General features: G+C 39.4%; 1 protein-coding gene across 4 annotated transcripts in view; it reads right to left on the bottom strand.

Moving 5' to 3' along the window:
* Positions 1 to 17,637, bottom strand: part of intu (inturned planar cell polarity protein) — a 224,653-nt gene that overhangs the window by 194,865 nt on the left and 12,151 nt on the right. The window lies entirely within an intron of this gene.

Raw genomic sequence — 17,637 nt, 5'->3', positions numbered from 1 at the left:
ATTATTTTCTTCATTACTGTTAATTTGCTTGCGTTAATTATGGCAAGTCCCCATCCCCGATTTAAAATTAGTTTCCTTGGGGCGTCTGGCATGGCTTCCTCTGCGTAAACACTGACACAAAGTAATTATTTAACATGTCTGCCATTTCCTTATTTTCATTTACAATATCACAAACATCTTGACCACCTTTTTCCTAACCTAATTGTAAAAATATTTTGTGTTGATTTTGATATCCCTTGCAAGTTTCTTTTCATACTTCCTTTTTGTAGCTTACTATCTGATTTGTCACCCTTTGCTGTTCTTTCTTTCTCTGCCAGTCGCCAGGATCTGTGCTTTTTTTTTGCATTTTTGTATTCTTTTAGTTTTATGTTGTCCCTTACCTCTTTTGTCATCCATGGCTGTTTTTTTGGCAAGAGGAGCTCTCGCCCCATAGGGGTATAATTGGGTCTGTATCACAAATTCTTTTTTGAACACCTCCCACGGATCATCTGTCGTTTTACCCATTAACAGATTTGCCCAGTTTACTGTGGACAGTCTCCGTCTCATCCTGTTGAAGACGGCCTTACATAAATTTAGACTCTTAGTAGCTGATACGGGTTTCTCCCTTTCAAACACTTACCAATTAAAACATCCATGGTCGACAAAAGAGGTGAGAGATGACATAAAACTAAAGGAAAGGGCATACAAAAGCACAAAGAGGAGGGCTGGGAGAGATATAAAAAACAGCAAAGGAAGACAAAAAAAGATAGTAAGAGATGCAAAAAGGGAATACAAAAAGAAACTTGAGGGATATAAAGATTAACACAAAGATTTTACAATTATATTAGAAGATAAAGGGTAGTAATAGGTAATGTGGGCCCTTTAAAAACAGATGTAGATAATACGGCAAATGAAAATAAGGAAATGGCAGATTTGTTGAATAATTACTTTGGGTCCGTCTTCCCTCTAGGAGGAAGAGGATAATATACCTGACATTCCAGGGAAACTAATAATGAATCAAGGACTGGAACTCACTAAAGTTAACGTAAGCTAGAAAACAGTATTAGAAAGAATAATGGCACTAAAGGCTGACAAGTCCCTAGGACTTGATGGTTTCCACCCCAGGGTTTTAAAGGAAGTAGGTGAGGAAATTGCAGCTGCTTTAGCCATAATCTTTCAAAGCCCTCTCGATTCAGGAATTGTCCCTTTAGATTGGAAAATTGCAAGTGTAACTCCATTATTTAAGAAAGGTAAGAGAGAGAAACCAGGAAATTATAGACCTGTTAGTCTAACATCTGTTGTGAGGAAGTTATTGGAACCTATAATTAAGGAAAAAAAGTGACTAATCAGCTCAAATTTCTCTAAATGCTCAGAGAGCCAACATGGATTTGTAAAGGGTAAATCATGTCTAACGAAACTAATTGAATTTTTTGAGGAAGTAACTAAGGAGTATCCACATCCATGGATGTGGTTTATATGGACTTCCAGAAGGCATTTGATAACGTTCCACATAAGAGATGGTTAGCTAAAATTAAAGCTCATGAAATTGAAGGCAAATTATTGACCTGGTTAGGCGGTAGAAGACAGAGAGCAGGGATAATGGGTATGTACTCTAATTTGAAGGAAGTGACTAGTGGTGTCCCACAATGGTCTGTGCAGGTGCCTGAACTATTCACTATATTTATGAATGACTTAGATAACACAATAGAGAGCCATATAACCAAGATTGCCGATGACACAAAAGATTTGTAGCATAGAAAGTAGTGAACACAGGAGCATAAAATTACAAAAAAAGATTAATTAAGTGAGTGGGCAAAACTGTGGCAGATGGATTTAAACGCAAGCAAGTGTGAGGTCATCCATTAAGAACCAAGAAAAGGATAGATCAGAGTATTTTTTAAATGGCGAGAAGCTAGGAACAGTGGAGGTCCGAACAGATTTAGGGGTCCATGTATACAAATCACTAAAATGTAGTAGTCAGATACAAAAAAAAATCAAAAAGGCTAATGGAATGTTAGTTTTGATACAGCTATACAAAACCCGGTTTAGACAACATCTGGAGTACTGCGTACAGTTCGAGGCACCGCACCTTAGAAAGGGTATTTTTGGCCTTGGCAGCAGTGAAGTGCAAATTCACCAGAATGTTACCAGGGCTCCTAGGGCTAGATTATGAGGAGAGATTACATCAACTAGGCTTGCACTCCTATAATCATATCATTGTTACAGCGCAGAAGGCGGCCATTCGGCCCATCGAGCCTATGCCAGCTCTTTGTAAGAACAATCTAATTAGACCCATTCCCCCGCTCTTTTCTCGTAGACCTACAAATTTGTTCCCTTCAAGTGTTTATCCAATTCCTTTTTGAAAGCCACGATTGAATTTGCATACACCATATCCTTTCAGGCAATGCATTCCAGATCATTACTACTTGCTATGTAAAAAAGATTATCCTCACGTCACCTTCGGTTCTTTTGCCAATCATCTAAAATGTGTTCTCTGGTTCTCGACCCTTCTGCCAATGGGAACAGTTTCATTTTATTTACTTTATCAAAACCCTTCATGATTTTGAACATTTCTATCAAATCACCCTCTCAACCGTCTGCTCTAAGGCGATCAACCCCAGCTTCCACAGTCTATCCACGTAACTGAAGTCCCTCATCCCTGGAACCATTCTAGTAAATCTCTTCTGCACCCTCTCTAAAAGGCCTTCACGTCCTTCCTAAAAGTGCGATGCCCAGAATTGGACACAATACTCCAGTTGTGGCCGAACCAGTGTTTCATAAAGGTTCAACATAACTTCTTTGCTTTTGTACTCAATGCCTCTATTTATAAAGCCCAGGATCCGTATGCTTTTTTTAAAACCACTTTCTCAATCTGCCTTGCCACCTTCAAAGATTTGTGCACATATACCCCCAGGTCTCTGTTCCTGCATTCCCTTTAGAATTGTACCATTTAGTTTATGTCGCCTCTCCTCGTTCTTCCTGCCAAAATGTATCACTTCGTACTTCTCTGCATTAAATTTCATCTGCCATGTGTCCACTCTTTCCATCAGCCTGACTATGTCCTCTTGAAGTCAATTACTATCCTCCTCACCGTTTACTACATTTCCAAGCTTTGTGTCATCTGCAAATTTTGAAATTGTCACCTTACACCCAAGACCAAGTTATTTATATCAAAAAAAGCAGTGGTCCAATTGCGTATCCATGCTGTCACTGCCCCTTTTATTCCATGGGCTTCAATTTTGCTGACAAGCCTATTATGTGGCACTTTATCAAACACCTTTCAAAAGTCCATATACACATCAACCACATTACCCTCATGAACCCTCTCTGTTACCTCATCAATAAACTAATTACGTTAGTTAAACATGATTTGCCTTTAACAAATCCATGCTGGCTTTCCTTTATTAATCCACACTGGCTTTCCTTTATTAATCCACACTTGTCCAAGTGACTATTAATTTTGTCCTGGATTATTTCTAAAAGCTTCCCCACCACCGAGGTTAAACTGACTGGCCTGTAGTTACCGGGTTTATCCTTACACCCTTTTTTGAACAAGGGTATAACATTTGCCATTCTCCAGTCCTCTGGCACCACCCCGCGTATCTAAGGAGGATTGGAAGATTATGGCCAGCACCTCTGCAATTTCCACCCTTACTTCCCTCAGCAACCTGGGATGCATCCCATCCAGACCAGGTGACTTATCTACTTTAAGCACAGCTAGCCTTTCTACTACCTCCTCTAACAATTTTCACCCCATCCAGTATCTCAACTACCTCCCCTTTTACTGTGACTTTGGCACCATCTTCTTCCTTGGTAAAGACAGATGCAAAGTATATTCATTTAGTACCTCAGCCATGCCCTCTGGTTCCATGCGTAGATCTCCTTTATAGTCCCCAATTGGCCCCACCATTCCTCTTACTACTTATATGTCTATAGAATATTTTTGTATTCCCTTTTATATGTTAGCAACCAGTCTATTTTCATACTCTCTTTTTGCCCCTTATTTTTTAGCGGAATATATTCCTCCTGATCACCTTTTAAAATATTTCCCACTGCTGTTCTATCTCCTGTCAATATTTGTTTTCCAGTTTACCTTCCCTAATTCCATTCTCAACACCTCATAACGAGCCTCTTTCCAATCTATTACTTTGGTCTTTGAGAGAGAGACACAAGACAATTATCTTAAACCTTATTATGTCATGTTGGAAGCAGTCTGTGTGTGTGGCAGGTGGGGAGGTGTGAAGGGGACAGGATGTTCTCAGTCAATCTCAGTGGAACCTGGGCAATTATTTTTGTAAACAGTTGTTGAAAGCAATTAAAGTTTTTTCAAAGGTAGGTGATTTTTTTTTACTGCAACTGCTTTCGTTTTAAAAAAAAAATCTATATTTGCACTTTGTTGAATTCAATAAAATTTAACAACATGCAGCCGATCTATTTCTGCATTATTACTTAAGTGAAACATTTCACAGACCTCACTGTTGAAATTTCATTGCATCTGGTCAAACAGAGTAAATAATTTACAAAGACATCTGCAGCACACATCGACACGCTGTCATGGTACTAACGCCTACACATAGAATGTAAATTTGCATCTGCAGATCTGAAGGATGTATCATCAGGCTCAGGTTACAAAACCAAAACTTGGAAATAGTCTTACTGTGTGGTGAAGGACCACAGACTTTAAAAATACCACAGTAGTGATAGTAGAATCATTAATTTGACATATTCAAAGACTCCCATCATTGATGCTAGAGAACAGCCATCTCCCCCATTTTCTCTCGCCTCCATGGGAAAGTCACATGGCCTCCACTTGATGGCTCATCTATACCAACAGACTGAAAACTACAATCTATATCCCTCCAGTCAATGGCAATGGGGTGGCATAATGCTCCAATATACTACACAATCACGATTTAAATAACATTTTAAAGCTATACTTTCAGCAATAATCAGAACAAAGAATTTCATAATAATACCAATAAGAAATCAGTTACCATACAATCCACAAGCTGTCACATTAAAACGTCCTTAGTGCTTAGCAAATCCTTTCTGAACAGTTTTCTTTTACAGCTTAGAAAAAGACTTCTGTTAAGAAACCCATCCGATAGGGACAAATTAGGGGAAAAAAAATACCAGTGTGTCGTCCTCTGTGTCCCTTTTGATTGCAGTTGTTATGTTGAATAACACTTTTGGTCTAGCAAAATACCAGAGGTCTAGCTCCACAAACTTCTGTGGTCTAGAACCAAGTGATAGAAATAATATAAAGGGAAGACTTGCTCTGTGCGCTATAAAACATGCATGAAGAATTTACAATTTTGCGACACGGAGCATAGAGAAAAATTACTTTTGATTTTATGGATTTCCTCACCTTCCCGTCTTTTCTTCCTACTACAATCTTCAGGTTTTTTAAACCTCGTCACTACTTCCTAAAATGTCTTGTTTTCTCTTTTAATCTCTTCAACATAAACTAGAAGGCACAATTCTAAAAGGGATACAGTAACAGAGAGATCTGGGGGTATATGTGCACAATTCGTTGAAGATGGCAGGGAAGGGTGAGAAAGCGGTTAAAAAAAGCATACAGGATTCTGGGCTTTATAAAGAGGCTTAGAGTACAAAAGTAAGGAAGTCATGATGAACCTTTATAAAACACTGGTTTGGCCACAACTCTAGTATCGTGTCCAGTTCTGGGCACCCCACTTTAGGAAAGATGTAAAGGCCTTAGACGGTGCAGAAGAGATTTACTAAAATGATTCCAGGGATGAGGGACTTCAGTTACGTGGACAGACTGGAGAAGCTGAGGTTGTTCTCCTTGGAACAGAGAAGGTTGAGAGGAGATCTGATAAAAAGGTATTTAAAATCATGAAGGGTCTAGACAGAATAGAGAGAAACTGTTCCCACTGGCAGAAGGGTCATGAACCAGAGGGCATAGATTTAAGGTGATTGGCAAGAGAACCAAAGGTGACATGAGGAAAAACTTTTTTTTAAAAACACTGGAGTGGTCAGGATCTGGAGTGCACTGCCTGAGGGGGTGGCAGAGGCAGATTCAATCATGACCTTCAAAAGGTAACTGGATAAGTACTTGAAAGTAAAAAAAAAATTGCAGGGCTGCGGGATAGGGTGGGGCAATGGGACTAGCTGGATTGTTCTTGCATAGAGCCGGCGCGGACTCGATGGGCCGAATGGCCTCCTTCCGTGCTGTAACCTATGATTCTAACCTTTGCCGTGTCCTGTAACACTAACGTTTGTTCTCTTTAGATGAAGCACTATGGTAAACAAAGTGCAGTGGGCCAGTAAAATTGGAAGGTGCTTCATATTGTTGCAGTTTTAAAAGAGCTACATTTTTACAAGGGACTGTGTGATGTCCTGAGTTAAGGAATTATCCTTTCAACTCTGGGATCTAGACTTAAATCCAACACAAATTGATGATTACATAAAAATAAGTTTGGGCTTGTTCAAACCTTGTTGCATTGTATGTGGGTCTATTGCACAAAAATGCCTACAATTTGCAAAAGAGCAGTCTTACTCATAGAATGGCTGATGTAGGAAGTAGAAAAACAAGACATGGATGCAAAAGTTGAATGCCAGAGGAAAGGTGAGTAGCTGCCCTCAAGATTAAATGCAGCATTCAACCAAGTATGGCACTGAGGAGCCCTAGCAAAACTGAAGTCAATGGGGGTCAAAGAAAAAACCCTCTAGTGACTGGAGTCATACCTGACACAAAGGAAGATGATCCTAGCGGTCAGTGGCCAATCACCACAGCAGGGCATCGCTGCAGGAGTTCCTCAGGAAAGTGTCCTTCGCCCAACCATCTTCAACTGCTTCATCAATGGCCTTCCTTCTGTCAAATAGTCGCGAGTGGGGCTGTTTGCTGACAATTCCAGTGTTCGGCCTCATTCACAACTCCTTTGATAATGAACCAGCCCATTCCAGCTTGCAGCAATACATGGGCTGATATGTGGTGCGAATGTTAATTGCCGTTTATGTGCCACAAAATGATCATTTCCAACAATAAAAAGTCCAACCCAATCCCTCTGATCTTCAATTCACCATCATTGCTTGGACCCCCCCCCCCATTAACAATTTGGGGGTCACCACTGTCCAAAAGTTTAACTGGACCAGCCATATCAGCATTGTAGCTACAAGAACAAGGCAGAGGCTGGGTACTCTACAATGAACAGCTTACCTCCTGACCTCTCAAAGCCTCCCCACCATCCAAAAGGCTCAAGTCAGAAGTATAATGAAATACTTACCATCGACCTGGATGGGTGTAGCTGCAACACAAAAAGCACAACATCACCCAGATAGAGCAGGTGCTTGACCAGTGTCCCTGCCACTAAACTCAGTATCCACTCTTCATTACCAATGCACTATGGCTGCAGGAGTTACTGTTTACAGGGTGCACTACAGCAACTCACCAAGGTTACTTTGACAGCAGCTCCCAGTCCTACGTCCTTCTTTGTGGTAGAGGTCAAGGGCAGTAAGGTTGTGGGAACACCATCACCTCCAAGTCGCAAACCATCCGGAGTTGGACAAATGTCGTCATTCCTTCATTGTTGCTGGGTCAATATCCTGGAATTCTCCACCCAATACCACTGCCACAAAGACTGCAGCGGTTCAAGAAAGTGGCCCACCACCACCTTCTCAGGGCAACCAGGGATGAGCAATAAATGCAACCCTGCCAGTGATGAGCACATCCCAAGAACACAGAAAAAATTCACACTAGATACTCATGTGAGGTTAATGTTGTATCACAATTCTGGGGTACAGCAAAGAGAGTTTGAATCAAAATGAATGAATTACTATTTCCTCATCCATAGTCTCTCTCTTCCTGTGATTATGTTTCTGGTTCTTTTTCAATCTTCAATTCTTTCTGACCTCTCAACTCAGACTGTTTGTCTGAGTTTTAGAGGGGGGCATTAAAGGAACACAAAGTGGGAGCAGGGTGCAAAAAGCACATGGAGACAGGCTGCGGCTACTCAGCAAGATACAGTGACCATTGCCACCAAGCCAGAATTAAAGGGAACCCACAGCCACCAAGCCGAGAGCAATGGTCAAGTGGCTGTCATGAGCAGGATAGAGAGTCAAACATGTGCAAAGTAGACAATGGAAGTGTCTGAATATCAGGAGCCCAGAGAGGAAGCAACCCAGCTGAATAGGAGCAATAGATGAGCTCGATGACCAGGTAGGGAAAAGTAATTGGAGATATTGGAAGGTGGGTGTGACAGAGTCCTGGTTCAAATTATAGAAATTCTAAATATTTTACCTTATTACATGAAATTTCTGGATTATATATGTTTCTTCTGTTCGGCTTTTAAATATTAGTGATTTTTGAACCAGCCACAATTAAAAAATGAAAACTGCCTGTCCCTCAAAACTAATTAATAAGTCAAAATTTTTGATAGAAAGCAGGCCAGATTCTTTGAAGTGATAATTAATCAGATAAGGGGGGCCCATGCTTGTAAGGAAGATGGGAGCAATTTTCTAAATGCATGCTACCAGACAGAAGGAACATGCCCATATTTCTCAATAGTTACTCCCCCAATGTGAACTTCTGGCTGTCCTGGCTTCACCACAGGATTGTGTGCACTTGAAGAATCATCCCTATTATGTCAGGATTAGTGTGTCCTGAAGTAACAAACACTAGATGTCACATGTAATGAGACTCTCCCCCTTCAATGGGTCTTTATTCTCATTCTAACTCAGATCTGTATCCAGAAGCAGCCTGAACCCAGGAATGAATAGGACAAGCTTTCATTAGTTCTTTAGTTCAAACCACAATTACATTACATACATAAGTCGCTGCAGTGAGGAAGGACTCAGTGAGTACAACAGCAAATACTTAATAAAAAGCTCAACGGACCTTTGCCATTTTGGTATCAGAAAGCTGCTTTAAAAGTACAGGTGAGAAATTAAAATTACTATGTTCATGCTGTTTTCTTCATTTCTTTATAACTTTTACTTCTTGAATCAGTTTTTAGCCTGAGCAACATGGTCTGGTCTGGCTGCATGATTTATCTACTGGTTCAGAAAGATCAAAAAGATATGGTGAGCAATGTGTACCATTTTCAGTGCTTAACTCAATGGTAAGAGGGTTCACTGTTCACCAGGAGGTTTGCTATGCTAGATACTTCATAAGCTCAAGTTTTGATTCACAGGATATTCAGAGCTTACCTATGGAAGTTAACTTAAGCTTTGAGCACGAGTAAAAAGTATTGGGAAGCAGCCTGAATTGTAGCAGCAGGCAAGCTCATGGGCAGATTTTCTGATTCCCCCACCCCTGAACTCTTGATTTTTAAAATGAGTTTATTGTATCATGAATTTGAATTTTAGGGACATAAGATTTTAGAGTTGGGTGAGACACCAACATGACAACTGAAAGGATTTTGATATTTTTCTCAGAACTATGACGGGGAATATTTTGAGACAGTGAAATAAAAGTATTTTTAATAGCTCAAATTCAATGAAAAGCAGTCAATCCCTGTCCATTAGGGGGAAATGGACATGTGGCAAATGCAAATCTTTTCTTTCCTTTACCTCCTTTTGGTTCTTACATCGTGTGTAATATTCCTTGGGCATGAGGCTGACAGAAGATCAGCTCCCTGGCCTCTGCCAAAGCTGCTGCATAACCATTGCCTCGCTCCATAGTGACTGCTCAGCATAATTTCGGGGGAAGAGAAGAGAGGGTGAGCTAGGAACTGCTAACTATCTCAAGTCAGAAGACTAACAGGGAGGAAATACCTCTGCCAATAGGGGAGAAACACGGTAGCACATCCAGCAAACTGTCAACAGGAGGGGAGAGGAAAATGAACTTATTCAATGTTCAAAGTAATTAGAGCTCAAATAATAATTATCTTTTGGGCTGATATGAATGAGACTTCTCCCCAGCCATCCTGTTGCCTACTGTACAACTGCATGCTGACTCTCAAGCTCACACTACAATACCAATAGTGGGTTTTGTACCTAACTGTATAACACAGCTCTTAAAATAGTAAAGAGCCTATCACAGCACCATCATCAGGTGTAACTGGTACTGCAGGTACATGTTAATAATTTCAAAATGGGGAAATAGAATCATAGACTAGAATGATACAGCAGAGGCAGCCGCCATTCGGCCCATCGTGCCCATGCTGGCTCTTTGAAAGAGCTATTCAATTAATCCCACTCCCCTGCTCTTTCCCCATAGCCTTGCAAATTTTTCCCCTTCAAATATTTATCCAATTCCCTTTTGAAAGTTATTATCGAATCTGCTTCCACTACCCTTTCAGGCAATAAATTCCAGATCATAACTCACTATGTAAAAAAATTTTTCCTCAATGGCATCTCTGGTTCTTTTGCCAATTACCTTAAATCAGTGCCCTCTGGTTACCGACCCCTCTGCCACTGCAAACAATTTCTATCAAAACCCTTCACGATTTTGAACACCTCTATCAAATCTTCCCTTAACCTGCTCTGCTCTGAGAACACCAGTTTCTCTAGTTGCCACGTAATTGAAGTCTTTCATCTCCGGTACCATTCCAGTAAATCTCCTCTGTATCCCCTCTAAGGCCTTGACATCCTTCCTAAAATGTGGTACCCAGAATTGACCAACTAGTTTGGGCCTATCCAGTGTTTTATAAAGGTTTAGCATAACTTCCTTGCTTTTGTACTCTATGCTTCTATTTATAAAGCCAAGGATCCCATATGCTTTAACAGCCTTCTCAACTTGTCTTGCCACCTTCAAAGATTTGTGTGCATACACCCCCAGGTGTCTCTGCTCCTGCACCCTTTTAATATTGTACCATTTAGTTTATATTGACTCTCATTCTTCCTACCAAAATGAATCACTTCACACTTCTCTGCATTAAATTTCACCTGCCTTGTATCTGCCCATTTCACTGGTCCGTCGATGTCCTCCTGAAGTATGTTACCATCCTCCTCACTGTCCAATACATTTCCAAGTTTCCTGCCATCTGCAAACTTTGAAATCATACCCTGTATACCCAAGTCCAGGTCATTAATATAGATCAAAAAGAGCAGTGGTCCCAACACCACCGCATACATCCCTCCAGTCTGAAAAACAACCATTCGCCACTACTCTCTGCTTTCTGTCTTAGCCAATTTCGTATCCACGCAGCCACTGCCCCTTTAATCCCATGGGCTTCAATGTTGCTAACAAGTCTATTATGTGGTACTTTATCAAACACCTTTTGAAAGTCCATATACACAACATCAACCACACTACCCTCATCAACACTCACCATTACTTCAAAGAACTCAATTAAGTTAGTCAAACACGAATTGCCTTTGACAAATCTGCACTGACTTTCAATTAGTAACTCATTTTTCCAAGTACCAATTAATTTTGTCCCTGATTATTGTCTCTAAAAGTTTCCCCACCGCAAACGTTAGGCTGACTGGCCTACAGTTGCCAGGTTCATTCCTCTCCCCTTTTTTGAACAGGGATATAACATTTGCAACCCTCCAGTCCTCTGGCACCACTCATATCTAATTGTCAATTGTGAAAAAGTATTGGGGCAATCTAAACTACTAGTAATTGCAATTATGAATCCAGCATCAACACCAGCTGGGGTTCTGTCTTTCATTCTCCATTTTTAAAAATCTTTGTTCCCTCAGATTCACATACATATGGGTAAAAACTGCCATCTAATAAATGTGATTTCAGATTTAGAGTGTGCATTAAGTCACTGGTGATCCAGCATAATATAAATAAATATTATATATGTATGTATGTATATATAAATATATTTTAAAAATCACATTTGATGTTTAATTGGGATACCCTCTACTCTAAACTCTTAATTTCAGGCACCAGCTATAGTTGACACAAATTGAGTAACGTGACTCTTCAATGGAACACTTGAGTTAACTACTGCTTCTTGACACTTTAGAGGAACATTGAGCAAGCAATTCATGTGGGACAGTAGCGCAGAACGGGCAATAGAGAATCAACAACCTATTTTACACTTTACCCGATTTTCTTTTAATCTCAAAATGCCACATTCAACCCCTGAAAAATACATATATATTTTTAAAGACTGAAATTTGACACACTTATCTGTAACTTGAATTTAATCTGCATCTGTTGTGCATTTACTTCATTAGCAACCTTCAGCATGTAACTGACATGTTAGTCTCAGCAATCAGTAAGGTCCAGCAATACCTTTGCTCTACCTTGACACCCTTACCTAACAAAAATCTATCTATCTATCTATCTCAGTGCTGAAAGCTCCAATTGAGCTAGCATCCACAGCCTTTTGGGGAAAAGAGTGTTCCAGATTTCTACTGCCCTTTCTGTGAAAAGTGCTGCCTGATTTCCCTCCTGAATGGTCTAGCTCTAATTTTAAGATTACGTCCCCTTGTTGTTGGTTTCCCTCACCAGAGGAAATAGTTCCTCCGTATCTACCCTATCAAATCCTTTTAACATTTTAAACACCTCAATCAGATCACCCCTCAATCTCCTATACTCAGGGGAATACAAGCCAAATTTATGCAACCTGTCCTCATAAATTTAACCCTCTAAGCCCCGGTATCATTCACTGTGATCCACCTACTGATTTTAATACATAATTGATGTGTAGGCCACTCACTATGAATATAAAAATTAAGGCAACTAATTTACAGTTTTCATAGAAAAATGAACATAAAATTCAATCCCCAATACAAGTGATAAAGTACCATGCAATATACAAAACTTGACTATTTCAGTCATCATAAATTAGTGGTCCTGATAATACATTAGAGTTGATATGCCACATAACGTACATTGATATAAATAGCATATCTTCCTTTGCACCATGAGTAATGCCAAGGGAGATCTGCTAGAATTTTTAAAAAATTGTTATGTTAGAAAGATACAAGTAAAATTTAGGGTAGTTAAACAGATGACAATTCTGTTTACCATGAGTCAATTCTACTAGTCAACAAAACGTATAAATTATTAGCCAGATCAACAGCTGTTGTTAAAGTAACCTTAAAATATTTGGGGTTTTTTTGCAATTAGCTTTGACAACATTAGCAGCAGAAGTATTTCTTTGCAACTCATATACGGTTTGTTACAACTACCTTAGTCATCACATTCTACAAGCACATTCCCAGTATTAGATGGAAAATTACTGGATTTGATCCATCTGGTTGCCAGTTTTTCCCCTCTAAGGCAAGTATATCCTTCCCTAGGTAAGGAGACCAAAACTGTACGCAGTACTCCAGGTGTGGTCTCACCATCGCCCTGTATAATTGCAGCAAGACCTCCTTGCTCGAATACTCCAACCCCCTTGCAATAAAGGCCAACATACTATTAGAGGCATATTGCTGCGAGAAGTTTCTATAGTTTGGCAGCTGCTTGTAAATCCCCAGCTTTTGCCATTGCGGAAAAGCTAGGTTATCAGAAAAAACATTAGCAAATTAGTGACTTTCTTTTTTATATGTTTTGACACGCCAAAGTTGAAGTCTGAAGTGTGACAGGTTCATTTAAATATATTGATCTCAGCTGTATTTGCAGAAGCTCCAAATCCAGTCTTGGCATTTTGAATGATCAAAGTGATATGATTTACAAATCATATCTGCTTTCATAATGATACTGTTTTAGTTCAGATTCAGGAAGGCTAAAGTTTGTGAGCCACCTCCCAACAAGAACCCTGTTAAATCTTCTCCCTCACCCCATCGCAGACTTGTAGACCCAGTTTGTCAATGGATCCAGAGGAGCCAGTTTAAGGGATTAAACATTCCACTGTGCTGCTCCTTAGTGATGCCAAGGGTACACATTGCCAAGTTGCACACTGCCAGCACACAATTTTTCATCCATTAAAGTTAAAGGATGGTAAAATAACAGGCTTGGAATGCATAATTTATGATATTTGCTTCCAGAATGACACAACAAACAAGGCAGCGAAATGGTGTAGTGGACATTTTACCCCATGGACACTAATCTCCCGAATTCAAATTAAAATAGTGCCAGTCTAAAAGTGATTTCAGTATGAACAAAACTTCATTATCTGGTTTTTCGATTACAACAATGCAACCATCTTCTAGTTTGTTTTTATAGAACCACAGAAGTTTGCAGCACAGAAAGAGGCCATTGTCTATTTTGTCTGAGCCAGCACTTTGCTAGAGCAATCCAGAAAGATTCTCAGAAAGCATTTGATAAGATGTCAAATATGAGACTTGTATGAAAATTAAAGGGAACATAGCGGCATAGATAAAAAGGGACAGGAAGCAAAAAGCAGGGCTCGAAGGATATTTTTTGTATTGGTGGGATATGGGCAGTGATGTACCACAGGGATCTGTGCTATATCTTCTCATTTATACAAATGATTTGGACATAGGCCAAGAATAATTACATTGAAGATTAATAATGATGCTACACTAGGAGGCATAGCAAACTGTAAAAGAATGAATGCAATATACTGCAGAAGAACAGACAGGTTGCTGAACGGTGTCAAAATGTCAATATCTAAGTTATGCTTAAGACTTTACCAATAAGAGATCTACAGTTAACTGGCAATGCCAAACAAAGCTCGGTATGATATTTTAAAAATTGCTGTATTTTATAGATGACTTTAACCATACTTTACTTCAATATAGTGCCTCTTTTATACCATAATTTTTTTTTTAAATTACTACACAAGATAGATCCACTATTTCTCTTGCTTATGGAATTCTTTCCAAGTGCTTTACCTGAAAATTTCTCTTTTATACATACAAATCCAGTTGCACAACATCACTTATTGAACCAGTATTGGTGGAGCATGCAATTGGCTATGAAAAAATCTGCAATCTGCTTGCTAGCATCTTCCCCAGTTATTCTGTCCCCCAGCAACCATCAGGGTATCTTTCCGAAGATATTTACCTTTGCTGTCTACAACTGCACCCTAATGTTACGCCACCTAATATACAACAAAAAACATTTATTTCCAAAAGTTCTACATATGACTTTCAGATTTTAAAATGTTTAAGTTTATGGTCACTTCATTTGACAGTTTTATACATTGTGCTTATATATTGCATCAGTGTACAACGGTTAACAGCGTGAAAAAAAAAATCACAAAATAGCAGTAGACAATCTTTTTACTGCACTGTTCTTTTCAGATGATATTAACAAATTAAAATTGGTGTTTTAAAATAACATAAGAAATAGGAATAGGCGGCCATACAGCCCCTCAAGCCTGCTCCGCCATTCAATCAGATCATGGGCTATCTTCGATCTCAACTCCACTTTCTCACCCGATCCCCATATCCCTGGAGTCCAATAATCTATCCAACTCAGCCTTGAATATATTCAATGACTCAGCATCCACAGCCCTCTGGGGTAGAGACCGCGGTGTTTATCTTGTCATTTGCTAAGCATATTCTGATGCACCTGCAATAGCCCTATTTTGTTCACTGTTATATATTCTAAATTGTATTTCATTAATTTAGATATTGATGGCCTGCCACTGGCTCCAGTTGATTTGTTGCATAGTATGACTTCCTTATTTCTGCCAATCAATTTGTTCAGATTATTAAATAAAGTGTCTGAGGTTTTGTGCTTGCTGCTCTGTTGTTGGCTATATCAGTGGAGTGTACATCACAAAGATGGTTTCTGAAAGTCAGAAAACAATAATGGAAAAGAGGTCCGTAGCAGAGCTAATCATTGCTGGATGCATAGGTCAGCCTTGGCTCAGTGATAGCACTCTTATCTCTGAAATCAGAAGATTCAAGCCTCACTTCAGAGACTCGACCATGTAATCTAGGCTGACCCTTCAGTGCAGTACCGAGAGAGCGATGCACTATTGGATATACCGTCTTTCGGATGAGATGAGCCCTCATCTGTCCTTTCAGGTGGAAGTAAAAGATCTCATGGCACTATTCGAATAAGAGATAGGGAGCTCTCCTGGCCAACAATTATTCCCTCAACCAACAACACAAACAGATTATTTGGTCATTTATTTCATTACTGTTTGTGGGACCTTGCTGTGTGCAAATTGACTGCCTTGTTTCCCTACATTACAACAGTGAATACACTTCATCGGGTAGCGCTGGGGTGTTCGGAGGTTGTGAAAGGCGCTATGTAAATGCAGGTTCTTTCTTCTATACCCATCCGGAACAAGCAGCACAAGAAATTAATATCCAGTTTAAATATAAAAAAGGACACAAATACAGCCAATTATCAAAAAATGTTAAGTTTGCTCCTTGTATGAAGAAAATGTGGCAAAAAGCTGCAAAAGTAAATTACATCATGCAATGATAATGTTAATTAATTGGTGTGGAAATGGTTCCACTTCAATACCACCACTAGTGCAAGAAAAGGTCCTCACAATTGCTCAGCAAGTAGGCAACAAATTCAAAATTCCCAATTCAGCGGGATTCTTTTCAGAAAGATCACAATATTGCTTCATCTACTGTGATGTGGTAAAAGTGAAAACATACCAGAAAAAGCAGTGATTGTATATTTAGAAATTGCCATCCATTGGTAACAACATGATCCATGGATGCAACTAATGGTTTCATGCCTTCCAGACAAATAGTTCATTTTTAAAGCAAAGCACTGTAAATACAGTGGGGGCAGGGGGGGGGGGGGGTGCGCGCTTCAGAGATGTATCCCTGCGTAATGCACAGAGATAAGGAACAGGCTGTCATCTTTAGAAAAGTCAAGAAGCCTTACTGCTTCAAAAATTTTGACAAAGAATACTACTTGTGACCTGTCACGTAAATAAAAAAAAAATGATTCAAGGAATTTGATTGCAAAATGATCAGACAGAAATGTAAAGCTCTTCTCTTTCTTGATATTCCTGGCTGCCACCCAAAACAAATTTAAACATCAGAATTTCAGAATTAAATTCTTCTTAGTCAACATTACTTCACCATTCTCCCACTTCATCAGGCCAGCCATTGGATCAAGGCATCATAAACTGTGGATAATTGTCAGTTTGCAGCCATAAACATAAGATGGCTATACTAAAGACATTTTTCATTTGAAAACATTCAAACTATTCAATGCATTTTTGGTTAAATTACTGTAATTGTTAATTTAACATTACTGCAAGTTAAAAATTAAGTGTAAAAGTAAGAGTTGTGCAGTACCTATACAAGTTATAGGTTTACAAATTGAAGTTACATTTATAATTATAGTACAATGATAAAATTTCATTGCAAAGTTGACTGCATTATTAATAAAGAAACCGTTTAGAAACAGTTTATTGCACCTTTTAAGATACTCCACCCTCAGCTGCAAACTACATTATGGCCAATCAGGCTACTCCCATGTGCATTCCTAATAGATGGACTGTATAGTAGCATTTAACACACCTTTCCCCAATCAATGCTGTCCCCAAGATCAGCAATTATTGTTTAGCGCAAAGACTTGAAAGGCCCAGAATTTGATGGAGCGCGGTCATTTCACAGCATGCCCAGTTAGTTAGACTTTTTCCCCTCACCCTTTAGCTCGAAAATGTTTTGCTCTTCAAATTGCTGGAAGTACAAGCTGATAATGGCAGCGAGGGCAATGGGGCATCTGGGATCTTGGTGAGTGAAAAGATCAACAGTCTATCTCCTTAACCAATGAGATGCAAGGATTGTGAAAGAAACAGGATAGATGGAGAAGGAAGTAGGGTGAATTAGAGTCAAATCTTGTATAGAGGGAAAGAAAGATTGGATTGAGAGAAAAGAGACAGAAAGGAAAAG

Source organism: Heptranchias perlo, chromosome 1, assembly GCF_035084215.1.
Source record: "Heptranchias perlo isolate sHepPer1 chromosome 1, sHepPer1.hap1, whole genome shotgun sequence".
Classification (NCBI taxonomy): domain Eukaryota; kingdom Metazoa; phylum Chordata; class Chondrichthyes; order Hexanchiformes; family Hexanchidae; genus Heptranchias; species Heptranchias perlo.
This window is presented reverse-complemented; position numbering and strand designations above follow the sequence as displayed.